The following is a 15,670-nucleotide window of genomic DNA, read 5'->3' as shown; positions in this document are numbered from 1 at the left end:
AGTTAGGACAGCAGTTTTCTGACCTAACTTTATCTGGGCAGTTGTTCAGATAGCACTTTGAATATTGCCACTTTCTGGATAACTGTGGAGGAGTAGCCTAGTGGTTAGTGCAGTGGACTTTGATCCTGGGGAACTGGGTTCAATTCCCACTGCAGCTCCTTGTGACTGTGGGCAAGTCACTTAACCCTCCATTGCTCCAGGTACAAAATAAATACCTGCATATATGTAAACTGCTTTGAATGTAGTTGGAAAATACCACCGAAAGGTGGTATATCAAGTCCCATTTCCCTTTCCCTTTCTGTCCTCTCGCCGCCCATGCACTGCCCCGGAACTATCCAGATAGTACAAAGGTGGTCTGTAAGGACATTCAGTGGTACTATCTGGACAGCACCGCTTAATATCCCTGACCAGCACTGGCTAAGCCATTTATCCAGATAACGGCCACCATTATCCAGATAAATGTCTTTGAATATGGGTCTTAGTTTATGTTTATTCTGCATTTGGTATACTGCCTTTCGTGGCGCGAATCAGAGCAATTAATATTGAGGTAAGGACAATATGTGGCAGGATAGTAGGAATAAAAGGGGGCGAGACAGATAAAATTTGGACGAGAACAGTATCTCCACCTGATCACCACGGTCTAAATTAGGGAAAAGTGGAGAATACTCCTGGGGATAACTTTTTATTTTATGGATTACAAAACCAAAACCAATTACCCTGCAAAGGCTGACTGAATTAATAATAACTCAGAAAAAAACTTAAGGATATCTTGACTATATAGATGCTCAGACATGAACTGCTACATATTTTTCCAGTAATGAGTAATTCTGTACTGGATTTTTGTCCATGAGCAGGATATGTACATGCTAAAAAAATAATAATATCAAGAATCCTTGTTTTTTTCAATCTAATGAATGATGTTTTCCCATATTTTACATACTGTGCAGAAAATAATCCACAATAGGAAAACACACAAGACTGAATAAGATAAACTGCAGGAGAAAAATACAGTTTTAACAAATATTTTATCAGTAGGCTATTTTTACAGATGAGCACTGCAGACTATAGAGGAGATACACAGGCTGACTCACATCCTGGAATCTGACGCTAACACACAATATGACAAAGTTTCTAATAAAAAAATAAAACAGTTTCCACAATCTATATAGAGGGATGTTTACTAATCTGTGGTAAGCAGCCAGTCCAGATTTACTTGTGGTAGTGGTTAAAAACAGCCAGTGAAGTACAAATCTCATGCCAGCTACTTAGTACAGACAGGAGCAGTATCTGGGCAGGTCGTGGGCAAAGATGGGGTGTGGAGGCACTGGCAGAAGCATAGCAGCACTTAATACCACCTCTTGAAATGGCGTTAGGTACATCCGTTCTACCGGCAATCAGGTAGGGTAGTAGATGTCCAAAGGAACAAAACAAACAAACAAACAAACAAACAGAAAGCTCAGGCTGAGGGTCCCCTCCTTACCCCCATTAAGAGCACCCCTTGGTACAAGCCTCCCCATCTATAGCACCCCTAGAAGCCCCCCCCCCATCAAGAGCATTCATTAGTGATTGTCCTTATATAGCAGATTGATTCCTAGTGAGACTACCGTTAGGGTTCATAGCTGCCATTTTGATCCTGGAATTGCTATGGGGCAGGAGCAGATGGAGATTGCTCTTACCTCATCCATTAGATTCCCAGAGAAACCCCCAGGTGAGTTCTAAGAGGGGGCAGGGCCTGCTGTTGGGGGGTTCTACTTGGGAGGCATCTACTGGTGGGATGCTCGGGGCAGAGTTGGGGGAGGGGACTTGATAGGTGGCTGCTGTTGGTGGAGAAATGTCCTAGTGAGGGTCTGTTGTGGGAGCTTCTGATCGAAAGGGGGATGCTGTGGGGTTTGGGTTGTACCCTTGTGGAAGGTGCACCTGTGCTATCTGCTGAGACATGCCACGGGCCCATGGAGTAAATACTACTACTACTACTCATTTCCATAGCGCTGTACACTTTATATACAGGTACGTTTTCTGTCCAAAGAGAGCTCACAATCTAAGCTTTCATACCCAAGGCAATGGAGGGTTAAGTGACTTACCCAAGGTCACAAGAAGCTGCAGTGGGAATCAAACCCAGATTGCCAGGATCAAAGCCTGCTGCACTAACCACTAGGCTGCGCCTCCTGTCCTGTGTGGTAAATGCAGAGCAGATACTGGGTACAGCTTGTACGTTGACTACACAGTCTATGCATTTATGACTAGATTTTATATATAGTGCCTGAAAAATTGGCACCAAAAATATTCCTGCCTAGGCATATTCTGTAATCCACGCCTAGATTTAGGCGCAGTTTATAGAATACTCCTAGTAGGTTTATTGAATATGCCTAGCGGCCATGTCCACGCCTAACTCTAGGTACGTCCATTTGCACCAAGTAAAGCCTGGTGTAAATACCGGCGACTAAATTAGGCAAGGAGCAGGTATATTCTATAATCTTGTGCATAGTTTTTCGGAATGCTCACAGCCTGCCCATTCCACGCCCATGGCCACACACCCTTTTGACAGCATGCATTAGAATTTACATGCACCACCTTATAGAATATGCCTAGCAAGTTGTGCGCATAAATTCTAATTAATGCCAATTAGTGTCAGTAATTAAGTGGCAATTATTGACACTGATTGGGTTGTTAAGTAATTAAATTGCATGTGAAAATCCAGAATATAAAGGGATTTGCACGTGCAATTTCGTTCACGCTACATAGAATCCAGGGGTTAGAAACAGGGGTGACATGATACAGACGTTCAAATATTTGAAAGGTGTTAATCCACAAACAAACCTTTTTCGGAGACGGGAAGGCGGTAGAACTAGAGGACATGAATTGAGGTTGAAGGGGGGCAGACTTAGGAGTAATGTCAGGAAGCATTTTTTCACAGAGAAGGTAGTGGATATATGGAATGCCCTCCCGCTGGAGGTGTTGGAGATGAAAACGGTAATGGAATTCAAACGTGCATGGGATAAACACAAAGGAATCCTATTTAGAAGGAATGGATCCATGGAATCTTAGCAGAGATTAGGTGGCGATGCCGGTAATTGGGAAGTGAAACCGGTGCTGGGCAGACTTCTACGGCCTACGCCCTGATTGTGAATGGATATGGATGGACTGGAGTGTAAATTTTAAGGGGTTTCGACGTAAGCTTCAGAACCTAGTACAAGAACAGTGTATGGTCTGTGCCCTGAGAATGGCAAGGACAAATTGAACTCGTGTATAAAGTATCACATACCATGTAAAATGAGTTTATCTTGTTGGGCAGACTGGATGGACCATCCGTACAGGTCTTTATCTGCCATCATTTATTCTATCAGGGTCATTTTCGAAAGAGATGGATGTCCATCTTTCGACATAAATCGGAACATGGACGTCCATCTCCCAGAGACGTCCAAATTGGTATAATCGAAACCCAATTTTGGACGTCTCCAACTGCAGTCCGTCGCAAGGATGGCCAAATTTCAAGGGGTGTGTCGGAGGCATGGTGAAGGCGGGACTTGGGCATGCCTAACACTTGGACGTCTTTGAGCCATAATCCAAAAAAGCAGGGACGTCCTAAAGTAAAAGTTGGATGTTTTCACCCGGACGTATTTTTTTTTTTTTACGAATAAGGCACAAAAAGGTGCCCAAAATGACCACCGGAGGGAATCGGGGATGAACTTCCGCTATACCCCCAGTGGTTACTAACCTCCTCCCACCCTCAAAAAACATCTTTAAAAATATTTTGTGCCAGCCTCTATGCCAGCCTCAGATGTCATACTCAGGTCCATGACAGCGCATGCAGGTCCCTGGAGCAGTTTTATTGGGTGCAGTGCACTTCAGACAGGCAGACCCAGGTCCATATCCCTCCCTACCTGTTACGTTTGTGGAGGAAACAGCGCGCCCTCCAAAACCCACCACAAACCCACTATACCCACATCTAGGTGCCCCCTTCACCTGTAAGGGCTATGGTAGTGGTGTACAGTTGGGGATAGTGGGTTTGGGGGGGGGGGGGGTTGGGGGGCTCAGCACACACAGTAAGGGAGCTTTGTACCTGGGAGCAATTTATGAAGTCCACTGCAGTGCCCCCTAGGGTGCCCGGTTGGTGTCCTGGCATGTGAGGGGGACCAGTGTACTACAAATGCTGGCTCTTCCCACGTCCAAATGGCTTGCATTTGGACGTTTTGACATGGACGTCTTTGGTTTCGAAAATCACCGAAATTCAAAGACGTCCATGTGTAAGGACATCCAAATCCAAGGATGTCCTTGGTATTTTGGAAATGAAAGATAGGCGTCCATCTTTTTTCGAAAATACGGTTTTCCCCGCCCCCAGATTTGGACATTTTACAAAGACGTCCAAATCCTAACTTGGACGTTTCTTTCGAAAATGCCCCTCTATGTCATTTACTATGTTAGTGCATTTTAAGTTTTGCACTTAAGTTGTGATAAGTGCATAACTTTACCACACTTCAGGAAACATTTCCTACAGTATATGGTTTATAAAGAGTGATACTGTCTTCAGCATAAAAATAGTTATTAATATCTCTTTTGACAGAAAAAAATGTATCAATCCAATCCAGCCTGTGGATTTGATTGTGCTATCATAACAATGTGTTCTGCCACATACAATAGACTCCCTTTCAAATTAAAAAAATGAAAATCTCCTGAAAATCCTCTTTGTGTTAGTAATGATTCTTGTAGCAGTACTATCAAAAGATTAAACCATATTACAACAGTAATTGTACAGTGAGTTGTGGTACTGAGTGCTGGAGTCTACTTTCTTCTAAAGAAACATGCTTTCTGCTTGCACCCTACAATATTTACCTTATAATGCTTCCTAGTGGCTTTTCCTATATGTATCTTTTAGGGCTCAACTTGTAGACAAAAAGGAGGTGGAAAACTATGGAGCAGGGGAGGGGTCAGATCAGGGGAAGGTGTGAATTGTGCAAAGGGGTAGGCTATAGTCAGGCATAAACTTTCTCCATCCCCCCACCACACAAACACATTTTTCCTGTTACCTGTCCCAGTGGAGCACTGGTGGGCGAAGGATGACTGGGAGTAGAGCATTGGTATGAGTTAGGGATTGAAGATCATGGGATAATGAGGAAGAGGAGGTTGGAGAGAATGGGGCTCTTTCTACCCTCCTCTTCCTTCAGTCTTCCTTTGTGATCTTAGTTCTCCATCTTGTGCCTCGTAACCTCCAATCCCTGGTGGTCAAAGAGCCCCCCCTCCATCAGTGGTCACTAATTCCTTTGAAAAATGAACCTCTCAAGCAATTCTTGTTCTCTTTCTCATTAGCAAGTAATGCACAGCCACCCCCCCCCCCCCCTCTTCAAGATGGAATCATCTAGTTCTCCTCTGCTTTCCAGGATAGGGTCAGATTTGCTGCACTGCCTGCTTTCTTCAACCTTCATGAGGTGTGGTAAGAGGGGGAGGAAAGGCTCTAGAATTCAAAAGTATGACCCACTTTTTGCCTCCTTGGGGGTGGGGAAGATAGATGGGAACCTCCCTTCCCTGTTGTACCCCTTTCCATCCCCCTTTGATCACATATTTGACAGTCCCTCCAGTCCCCTCACTCAGAACCTCAGTATCTTCAATCCCCTTGCTCACTCTTCTCCTCCTATCCACCACACAACAAACAGCCCCTTCAATCTCCTTTCTGCTCTCTCCGCATCCCTCACTCTCTCGCTCTCTCTGTCTCTCCCCTCCTCTCATTCTTCTTCCCCTCTCTCCAGTTTCTTCATTTTCTCCACTGTGGTTACTAAGGGTAGAGGTGGAAGGGGCCTGGGAAGCCACCAGAACAATCTAGGAAGCTGACGCAGAGGAAGCAGTGGGTCTGACAGGCATTCACTTCTTTTCTCCTCAATCTTGTCCACTCTTTCTTAAGCGCTCCTAATTAATGCAGATAAATTGTGAAAAAATCAGTTTCATATGGCTGCTCCTGCCTAAGGGCAAGCAGCTCCATCATTTCTGCCTCCACTCTGCTGCTTCTGGGAGCTTAGGGGCCAGAAATGAACCATGCCCACTAGCGGATCCACTCTGTTTCCATGGAGGAGCTAGAGCTGATTAATACTACTGGTTCTGCTCCGCTTCCTCACACTGAGAGAAAAGGTGGTGGAACCCTGTTTCAGGTTGTCCTGCCAGACTTTAAGCCCTGAGTAACATAAACAAAAAGAGTTTGAATCATCAGGCTGAAGCACTACTGCTCACAAGCTTCAGTCTTCTGCTAATTGGCAGCGCATCATGACAGTGGCTACATTTTACCTCTCTTTAGTCTCTTTGGGGGTCTTATACTGAGCCGCAGTAGCGTTTTTAGCTCATGGTAGAAATCAGCTGGTGGTAAGTGTTGAGACGCCCATAGGAATATAATGGGCATCTCAGCGTTTATTGCCAGCTGATTTGTACCGCAGGCTAAAAACGCTACTGCGGCTTAGTAAAAAACCCACCTTTGCTCTTTCTCTAATTGCTATCTTCGCCTGTTTTCTTTCCTTGTCATCTCATCTCTGTCCTGCCATTTATTGGTGTTCCTGATTCCTTTTCACTTTCTATATGTTTATATTTGTATTGTAAACTGCCTTGATGTATTTTTCAGAAGGCAATATATTGAGTTTAATAAACCATAGTTCATATTTTTTTCATATTGAATCTTTGCACAATATCTGCTTCAGGAATAACCCCTCCCCCCCTTTCCTGGTTACTGTAATAGGACAAGGGGAGCCAGATTAGGGAGCAGAGTGGCTGTTCTCTGTCCCAGGCTCGCTGCCTTCTCTTCTCTTCCTTCAGGCTTCCTGTAAGGGAGAGGCTGCAGCAGAACATCCGTGCTGCCCTGGTTCTGGAATCTGAAAAGTGACGGCGGAACTGTGTTCCAGGTCTTTCCCACATAAATTAAGCCTGAGTGTTCCCTAGAGCAGTGTTGCCTAACCCTCTCCTGGAGACACATCTAGCTAGTTGAGTTTTCAGGATATCCATGATGAAAATGCACAAGACAGATTTGCATACTTATTCATTGAGGCAGTAAATGAGGCAGTACATGCTAGGTATACTTCCAGCAGGGGGCTGGGAAGCAATACCCTAGAACTGCCACTACACAGACTGATTGTGTCATAATGTTGCCTTACTGCATCTATGGACTTGTATTCCTGTTTTATTTTTTTTTCCTTAGATAAGTTGGAACTACAAGTCCACAGAGGTCATGGAGTAATGTGAGGTATGACTCACCTTGGTCAGGTGGCACCTCTGCATTTCCATCAGACTGCTGCTGGTATTCCCTGTGTGTCACTAAGAACATTCATTAAGGACTGATCTGAAACTGCCTTGCAGGTCAGTTCATTACAAGCCATTTATGCAGGTAAATAGTGATTTTTGCACATAAATTAGCTGCCTGAAATTTGACATCTCTTAATATGGCTAAACGTATCTGCATTGGTTCACAACATATATATTTTATCTGTATTTAGAAGACACTCTTGGAGGGGGGGGGGGGGCATATTTAGATAGGCAAAAATGAAAAGCACTCGTGTAGATTGTGTTTTCAACTTTATGTGTGTTGTTTTCCATGAAAAAAAATGCACAACAAGCTAGTGCAGATGTCCATTGGTACAATGTGAAAGTATATGTGTGTTTCTTCTCTGAAAACTGGTGTGAAGTCTCTGGGCAAAAAGCATCTACAGACTTTGGCCCAGTATATATTTTGAAAATTGTATTCATGTACTGTTTCTTAAAAACCTTTCTATACCATTTTTCTTATCAACAAACAATTGTAGATGTTCACAAGCATAAAGTTGCACAAATAAAATAAATTATCTAAAGTCATGCTGAATAATGTATTAAGGGTTCAAATCCTGTCTCTCCTAGGCCCAAATTTAGGCATAGGCAGATGATGTTTAATGTGAGCAAGTGCAGAGTGATGCATGTGGGAAAGAGGAACCCGAATTATAGCTATGTGATGCAAGGCTCCACATTAGGAGTCACCGACCAAGAAAGGGATCTAGGTGTCATCGTTGATGATACATTGAAACCCTCTGCTCAGTGTGCGGCGGTGGCTAAGAAAGCAAATAGAATGTTAGGTATTATTAGGAAAGGAATGGAAAACAAAAATAAGGATGTTATAATGACTTTCACTCCATTGTGCGACTGCACCTCAAATATTGTGTGCAATTCTGGTTGCCGCATCTCAAAAAAGATATAGTGGAATTAGAAAAAGTAGAGAGAAGTGCGACGAAAATGATAAAGGGAGTGGGATGACTTCCCTATGAGGAAAGGCTAAAGCGGCTGGGGCTCTTCAGCTTGGAGAAAACATAGAGGTCTAAAAAATTATGAGTGGAGTGGAATGGGTAGACGTGAATCGCTTGTTTACTTTTTCTAAAAAAATACTAGGAAAAGGGGGCACATGATGAAGCTACATGGCAGTAAATTTAAAATGATTCAGAGAAAATATTTCTTCACTCAACATGTGATTAAATTCTGGAATTCGTTGCCAGAGAATGTAGTAAAAGCAGTTAGCTTAGCGGGGTTTAAAAAAGGTTTGGATAGCTTCCTAAAGGAAAAGTCCATAGACCATTATTAAAATGGACTTGGGGAAAATCCACTGCTTATTTCTGGGATAAGCAGCATAAAATGTATTGCACTGTTTTGGGATTTTGCCGGGTATTTGTGACCTGGATTGGCCACTTCTGGAAACAGGATGCTGGGCTTGATGGACCTTCGGTCTGTCCCAGTATGGCAATACTTATGTACTTATGTACTTGCCACCTAGAACAGGAACACACATAAATGCATAAATTTATATGTTGTCACGAAATGTTTGGCCACCCATCTGGAGTTACCCCACGGCCACTTAGAGGGTCTATCGCCAGCACAGCTCAGGTCTGCCTGCACCTGTCGCTCGTGCTCTACACTAGCACCCTCCTCCTACCGATTGGGTCCCAACCGCCTCTGGGTGAGTCTCCCACTCTCAAATGTTCCCCAGTGATTGTAGGTTACTGGAGCCACACTCCCAGTGGTCCCACGGTTCCAAGAAAGCACTTACAGACCCAACACACATACCACCAAGATTCTTTATCAATTCAGACAAAAAGGGTGAACAAACAATTATGTTTATTCTTTTAAAAAATATTGAACAATGGAACAAAATAGTGCAATTGGCAAACCATTGCAGGTAACTGAAATATGGATCAGTTATAACACTAACTAAACAGTTGCATACTTCCTAGAAAGTACCTGAGGAGATCAGGACATATATCTATACACATAGCTTCAGCAAAGAGATCTCTCTCTCCTTCTCCAGGGCTGAAACTGAAGCAACAGCCAGCATCTGTTCAAACTCCAGGCCAGTCAGTGCCCAGAACAGTCAAGTTTCAAATAAAAACTGGTTACATCACTACAGGCGCTTCCTATTATCTGCGTGCCAACTAAAAGAAAGAGAAGTCAGTCCTCTGTAATAGCTTTAAGCATAAACATGCACCATCTGCTGGCCAAACAGAGATATACTCTTCAGAATTAATTTAGGCAGGAAAATATCCAATACATGTTACAGGCTTAAAACACACTCAGGCTCATTTTCAAAGCACTTGGCCTCCCAAAGTTCCATAGAAACCTATGGAACTTAGCCTCCCAAAGTGCTTTGAAAATATGCCTCTCTGTGTCTTCACACATGTGTATTTGAATACGTGTGTAAGTGACCATTTTGCGGCTACACACTAGTCCGTAATTTTGCACCTAGATGCAATAGTGTATATTTTAGAGGAGGGTATTCACAACGGTGGAGTTTGGGCGGAGCTTGAGCAGGCTGCACAATTATGTTCATAGGGCCCAATATTCAGCTGACAGCAATCAGTGTTTTGCTGACTGCTGCTGGTACTAATCCTGGAAATTCAATGCCAGGCGAGGTCTGGGCACCAGCATTGAGCTTCTTGGTTTGCAGAGCCTGCTAACATATAGTCAGTTAAGTGTGATATTCTGCACTTAAGTGGCTACGTGTTACTGCATAAAGATAGGATGACTTTTATCCTATTTATGTAGTAAACCTGCCCGGTTAAGTTCTGGATATCAGCGCTTAACTGGCCAAGTGCTGACTCCTCTGCCAGAACACCCCCAAAATAGACGGTTTTGAGTTTGGTGCTATTTTCAGTTTGGCACTATTTTTAGCAGTGTTAACTGGTCAAGTGCTGCTGAAAATGACTGGTTAGCCCTGAACAGGCAATCAGGGCCGTTCTTAGCAATTATGGGGGCCTCTCATCTCCTGCCTAGCCGCACCCTTGTTGACAAGATGAGTTCTTTTAATAAAATTTCAAATAAAGACAAATCAAACAAAACTTGTACAGAAGAACTGATTCAACTAAGCACAATGCTATTACAGGAAATCTAGTATTAAGCAATAAATATAGGCAGAAATTATTCAGTTCAAGTCCACTACAATTAGGAGTTACAATTTTCATAACAGAGGAGAATAAAGGAAAATATTAATTAACTAAGAAAAGATCCAGGTATGGGGACAGAGTGCTTTAAAATTCCCCCATTACTGTAATCCACCAATATGGAGAGGCAACACCCGAGATCCCTAGTAGCCAAAAAAGATGTCAAGTGCATAGGTTCCCAAAAAGACATATTTCACTAAAGATAAAATCACAACACATTTACGGGTCGCAATATTTTCCTTAAATCAGCTATAGTAAACCAAAGAAGCCTCAGCAGATACGGTTGCCAACTTTTTGACAAAGAAAAACCGGACACTTGCCCTGCTCCATGCCCCTCCCTTGCCCTGCCCCAAGTCCCTTGCCAAACCTACTATTTGCACCCTTCCTTCACCCTGCCCCTCTACAACCAAATGTCCACACTAAGGGCCCTGTTTACTAAGGTGCGCTAGCGCTTTTAGCGCGTGCAAAAAATTAGCATGTGCTAACTGTGTAAGTGCCCATAGGAATATTGTGGGTGCCTACATAGTGCGCGCTAATGGTTAGTACGTGCTAAAAGCACTCACGCGCCTCTTGCGCGGCTTAGTAAATGGGGCCCTAAGGTTGCCATCTCAGAAGAAAAAGTTGACACAGGTAAGTACATTCGATGATTATTTCACAAACCCTGTCTGATGTTATGACCAGGCCACGGGGGCGTGGGCACCCGTAGATTTGGCCCTGCCCCCCCGCCACCAACCACTTCGACCCCCCCCCCCCCCCGCCGTTGCTGATCTGCAAGGGCAGGCTTCTGTTTCTGTGAGTCTGGCGTCCTGCACAGACATGCAGGATGTCAGACTCAAAGAAAAACAGAAGCCTGCCCTTGCAGATCAGCAACACGGCCGCACCGGAGAAGAGGACTTTGGCTGGCTGGGGTTGGGGACCCCCGCCAGCAAAGGTACCCGACGGCAGCAGCGGGGGAGGGTTGGCGGCAGCGGGAAGAGGGGGTCGAAAGGGTTGGCGCCGGGGGTGGCCAAAGGTGGTGGTGGCGGGAGGGGTCAAACATGGTGGTGGTGGGGGGTCAGCGGCACCGGGGGGGGGGGGGGGCTAAAATGTGCCCCTTCACCAGGGGCTCTGGACCCCCCTCACACCAAAGTCTGGCTACGCCCCTGGTTATGACTGACTAAAATTAAAGTTTTGAAGTCACCTCTGTAAGGCCAACACACAATCCCTCTACTTCAAAACACTAAGCACAAACTCATGCAAAAGCACACTCAGAAACTTACTGTACCATAACAACATTAATTCCCAGGAAAAATAACCTTATCTGTGAACAAGACAACACAGTAAATATTATACCAAACCCTAAAACCCCAATACACTATCTAATGAGAAAACAGAACAAACAGGACTGCTATAAATCTACACAAAAAAACTACATGCTAGCAGAATAACACATCTTGCTCACTTGTGCAAAACACAGACCATCAAATATGAAACAAGGAACCACAGACCAGTAATAGAGATATGAAGGCAAAAAACTGAACTGGAAACCTCAAGGAATCTGACTCTGCATATACAGCAATACTAGAGAAACAGAAATGGAAATACAAGGTATCAGAGAGGCATATTTCCCAAAGCTGACATGTTCCAACTGAAAAATTAAAAATTAAAATTTTTTCTACCTTTGTAATCTGAGCATTTTATTTTCCCATTCGATTTGGTCTTCTCTCTTCTGCTTTTCCTGAGTCTCTTGCCCATTTGACATTTCTTCTCTCTCCATGTCTGCCATGCATCTTCTCTCTGTGTCCCTTTCAGTCCTGCATCTCTCCTCTATGTCCATGTTCAGCATCTGCCCTCTTAGGGACCCTATCTACCCCTTTTCCAACATTGCCCTGGGTCCCTGTCTCTATTCTTACTCCATGCCCATGTCCTTGGCAGAATTAAGTTTGAATTGATTTGGCTGCGTTCATAGCTCCTGATGAAGTGATACAAAATGGAGCACCTTTTACAGCTGCAGTCAGTTTCAGTTGTGCCACAGCTAAGTAATTGATTTATGTATGTTGCTATATTATCAGTGATTTTCATTGATTGTTTTGGGGCACATTTGATACACCGTATTGATTTTATGGACATATTTTTGAGGTTTTGGAAATTGCACTCTTTTTAAATTTAAATTTATATCCATTAAGTTCACAAAAGAAATCACAGGGATATGTGAACATGGTCACCAAAGTTAGCAAAAGTTGCTAACAGCTCTATTTTGCTTGAGTGACGCACATTTTGTGCGCAGGCTTGGTGACACACTGAGTGATATAATTCTTATATAATTATATAATTTTCTATCATTTTCTATTGTTTTAAGGCTGATGCAGTGTTGCTTACCCAAATTATGTTCCATAAAGCTATGTAAAACAATCAGAGAGTAATTTGGATTTTGTTGATTATATTCTCTCTGCACAAACTTGTTATTTTCAAGTTTCTCCTATTTCTTTATGCATGAATACTGTTACTGCTGGTTGCTCATACAGTTCTTTGGTGCTGATTATCATCTGCTCTTCATGACCAGTGTAACCATTAGACAAACTAGACAGTTGCCTGGGGCAGCAGACTTGGGAGGGAGGGGGATGACAAATAACAGCTACACTAAAAACAAAACAATTGATTTAATATTTATTTATTGGATTTATTAACCACTTTTATGAAAAGATTCCCCCAGGCTGTGTACAGCAGGTACAGTTTAACATAAAACTTAAAATGTTGTTAATGGCCTAACAATAGTAAAAAGACCAAATATACAAAGACAAGTAATGAGGTAAACTTGGATATTGTAAATTGAATCCTAGTAACTGGAAAGGGATGGTAGGTAAGACTGAGAGTACTATAATGCCTCTGTATTGCTCCATGGTGTGACCTCACCTAGAGTATTGCGTTCAGTCCTGGTCACCATATTTTTAAAAAGATATAGCAGAATTAGAAAAGGTTCAAAGAAGAGCACCCAAAATGATAAAGGGGATGAATCTCCTCTCATATGAGGAAAGGCTAAAGAGGTTAGTGTTCTTCAGCTCGGAAAAGAGACGGCTGAGGGGAGATATGATTAAGGTCTGCAAAATTCTGAATGGTGTAGGATGAGTAGAAGTGAATCTGTTTTTTACTCTTTCAAAAAGTACAAAGACTAGGGAACACTTGATGAAGTTACATGGAAATATGTTTAAAACAAATAGGAGGATGTATTTTTTTCACTCAGGAAAGAGTTAAGCTCTGGAACTCATTGCCGGAGGGTGTGGTGACAGTGGTTAGCGTATCTGGATTTGAAAAAGGTTTGGACAAGTTCCTGGAGGAAATGTCCATAGTCTGCTATTGAGACAGACATGGGGAAGCCACTGATTGCCCTGGGATTGGTAGCATGGAATGTTGCTGCTATTTGGGTTTCTGCCAGGCCTTTGCCACTATTGGAAACAGGATACTGGGCTAGATGGACCATTGGTCTGACCCTGTGTGGCTATTCTTATGTTCTGAAGGTGCATATGTACTGTATCTTTATCTGTATGTATATGTCTATATATGTTTGTGTATAATATCCACTTATGCATATTTACTGGATTGTTCTGGAAAAGATGGTGTTGGGGTGACCATGATAGTTGAACTTAATTATCTACTGTAAATCTGTAGCCAGGAAAGTTACATGTGAAGGGGAAATTCTATAAATGGCACTTAAAAGTCAGCACCGGAAAAAATCAGTGCCAAGCACGATTCTATAAACAGTGTACGCCTTTTATAGAATCACGCTTAGCACTGATTCCCACGCCCGCTGAAACCTGGTGTAAATGCTGGCGCAGAGGTTAGGCGCGTTGACACAGTATTCTGTAACTATGAGCACAACGTTTTGGAATGTTTTTGACATGCCCATGGCCAAACCTCTTTTGAGTTACATGTTAGTAGAGTTAGGTACCATGCTTTATAGAATAGCATGCAGCCAGATGTGCATGCAAATTTTAATGTGTGCCAATTAACATCAATAGTTTGTTGTTAATATCCAATTAACTAGGTAATTAATTTGCACATGCATCTCGGGAGTGCACCCAAATTTTGGCATGTTAAGCTGGGTGCCATATATAGAATCTGGGGGCGTGGGGGTGGGAAGGGGCTGTGCATGAATACTTAGACAGGCAAATCATCTGGATTCAGTTTTGGAGCCTGCCTTCTCTACTCATTGGGCTAGCTAGAGCTGGGGATGGTGCAGCGTCAGCTTTCACTGTTCAAGACTACCTGCTGGCTCAAATTAAGTTGTATGTGCTGTGTACTGAGTTCCAGAGGAAGATATAATCTGTAGTACAGCATTAGGGTAAAGGAAGGAAATGGAGAAGAACTGTGTGTGTGTGTGGGAGGGAGGGGGGGCGGACAAGTTAGTTGAAGACTCATAACACTGTAGCCCCAGTAGAGGTTGGTTGTGACTAAACTGGAAGCCTAAAGGAACAAGAAGAAATTACTGGATCCAAGGGAACAAAGGAACTATGGCCATTTTTTTTTTTACAAACATGTAAATTGTGGCACTTAGATGTGAATATTGCATACATATTTCAGAAAGCTGTTTACACGTGAGGATCCACACCATGCAAAGATTTCAAGGGGTGTGGTTTGGATTTAGCTTTATAAATTAAAAATTGGCAGTCCCAAAAGCATAACTCATGGGGGTAAATATCATATAACAATTCAAAAAGCTAGTGCAAAATGTTTCATTATATTTGTACTAGCCGTTAAGCCCATTAAAACGGGCGAGTATTGGTATGGGGGTTTTCCAGGGCCCCCTCCCCCCGCCGCTGAGGGCCCCCTCCCCCCATCTCGCCGCTGCAAGGCCCCCTGCTCTCCCTCCTTCCCTGCCAGTTCCAAGGCCCCCCTCCATCTCTTCCTCCCAGCTCCACGGCCCCCTGCCCTCCCTCCCAGTTCCAAGGCCCCATTCCCTCCCAGCTCCAAAGGCCCCCCTCCATTCCTTTCCCCCATCCCAGCTCCAAGGGCCCCCCTCTGTCCCCCCCCCTCCCAGCTCCAAGGCCCCCTGCCTGCCCTCCCAGTTCCAAGGCCCCATGCTGTCCCAGCTCCAAGGGCCCCCCTCAGTCCCTCCCTCCCTCCCAGCCAGCTCGAAGGCCCCCTTCTGTCCCTCCCTCCCAGCTCCAAGGCCCCCCTCCGTCCGTCCCTCCCTCCCAGCTCCAAGGCCTCCCTCCTTCTGATACCTCCCATGTCCAGCATTTCTCCTGCCCTCCCCCCCCCTCCCTCCCTCC

The 15,670-nt window shown here is 43.9% G+C and overlaps 1 protein-coding gene across 5 annotated transcripts in view; it reads left to right on the top strand.

Annotated features, from left to right (window-relative positions):
* RBM47 (RNA binding motif protein 47) overlaps positions 1–15,670 on the top strand; it is a 270,111-nt gene that overhangs the window by 102,412 nt on the left and 152,029 nt on the right. The window contains exon 2 of one of the 5 annotated variants that reach the window (XM_030191324.1): positions 7,169–7,354. The exons of the other annotated variants lie outside the window; for them this stretch is intronic. The gene's annotated coding sequence lies outside the window, so the exon portion shown is untranslated. The remainder of the gene's footprint in view (positions 1–7,168; positions 7,355–15,670) is intronic. 5 annotated transcript variants of the gene reach the window in all.

The sequence above is a fragment of the Microcaecilia unicolor genome, chromosome 2, assembly GCF_901765095.1.
Source record: "Microcaecilia unicolor chromosome 2, aMicUni1.1, whole genome shotgun sequence".
NCBI classification, from domain to species: Eukaryota; Metazoa; Chordata; class Amphibia; order Gymnophiona; family Siphonopidae; genus Microcaecilia; species Microcaecilia unicolor.
This window is presented reverse-complemented; position numbering and strand designations above follow the sequence as displayed.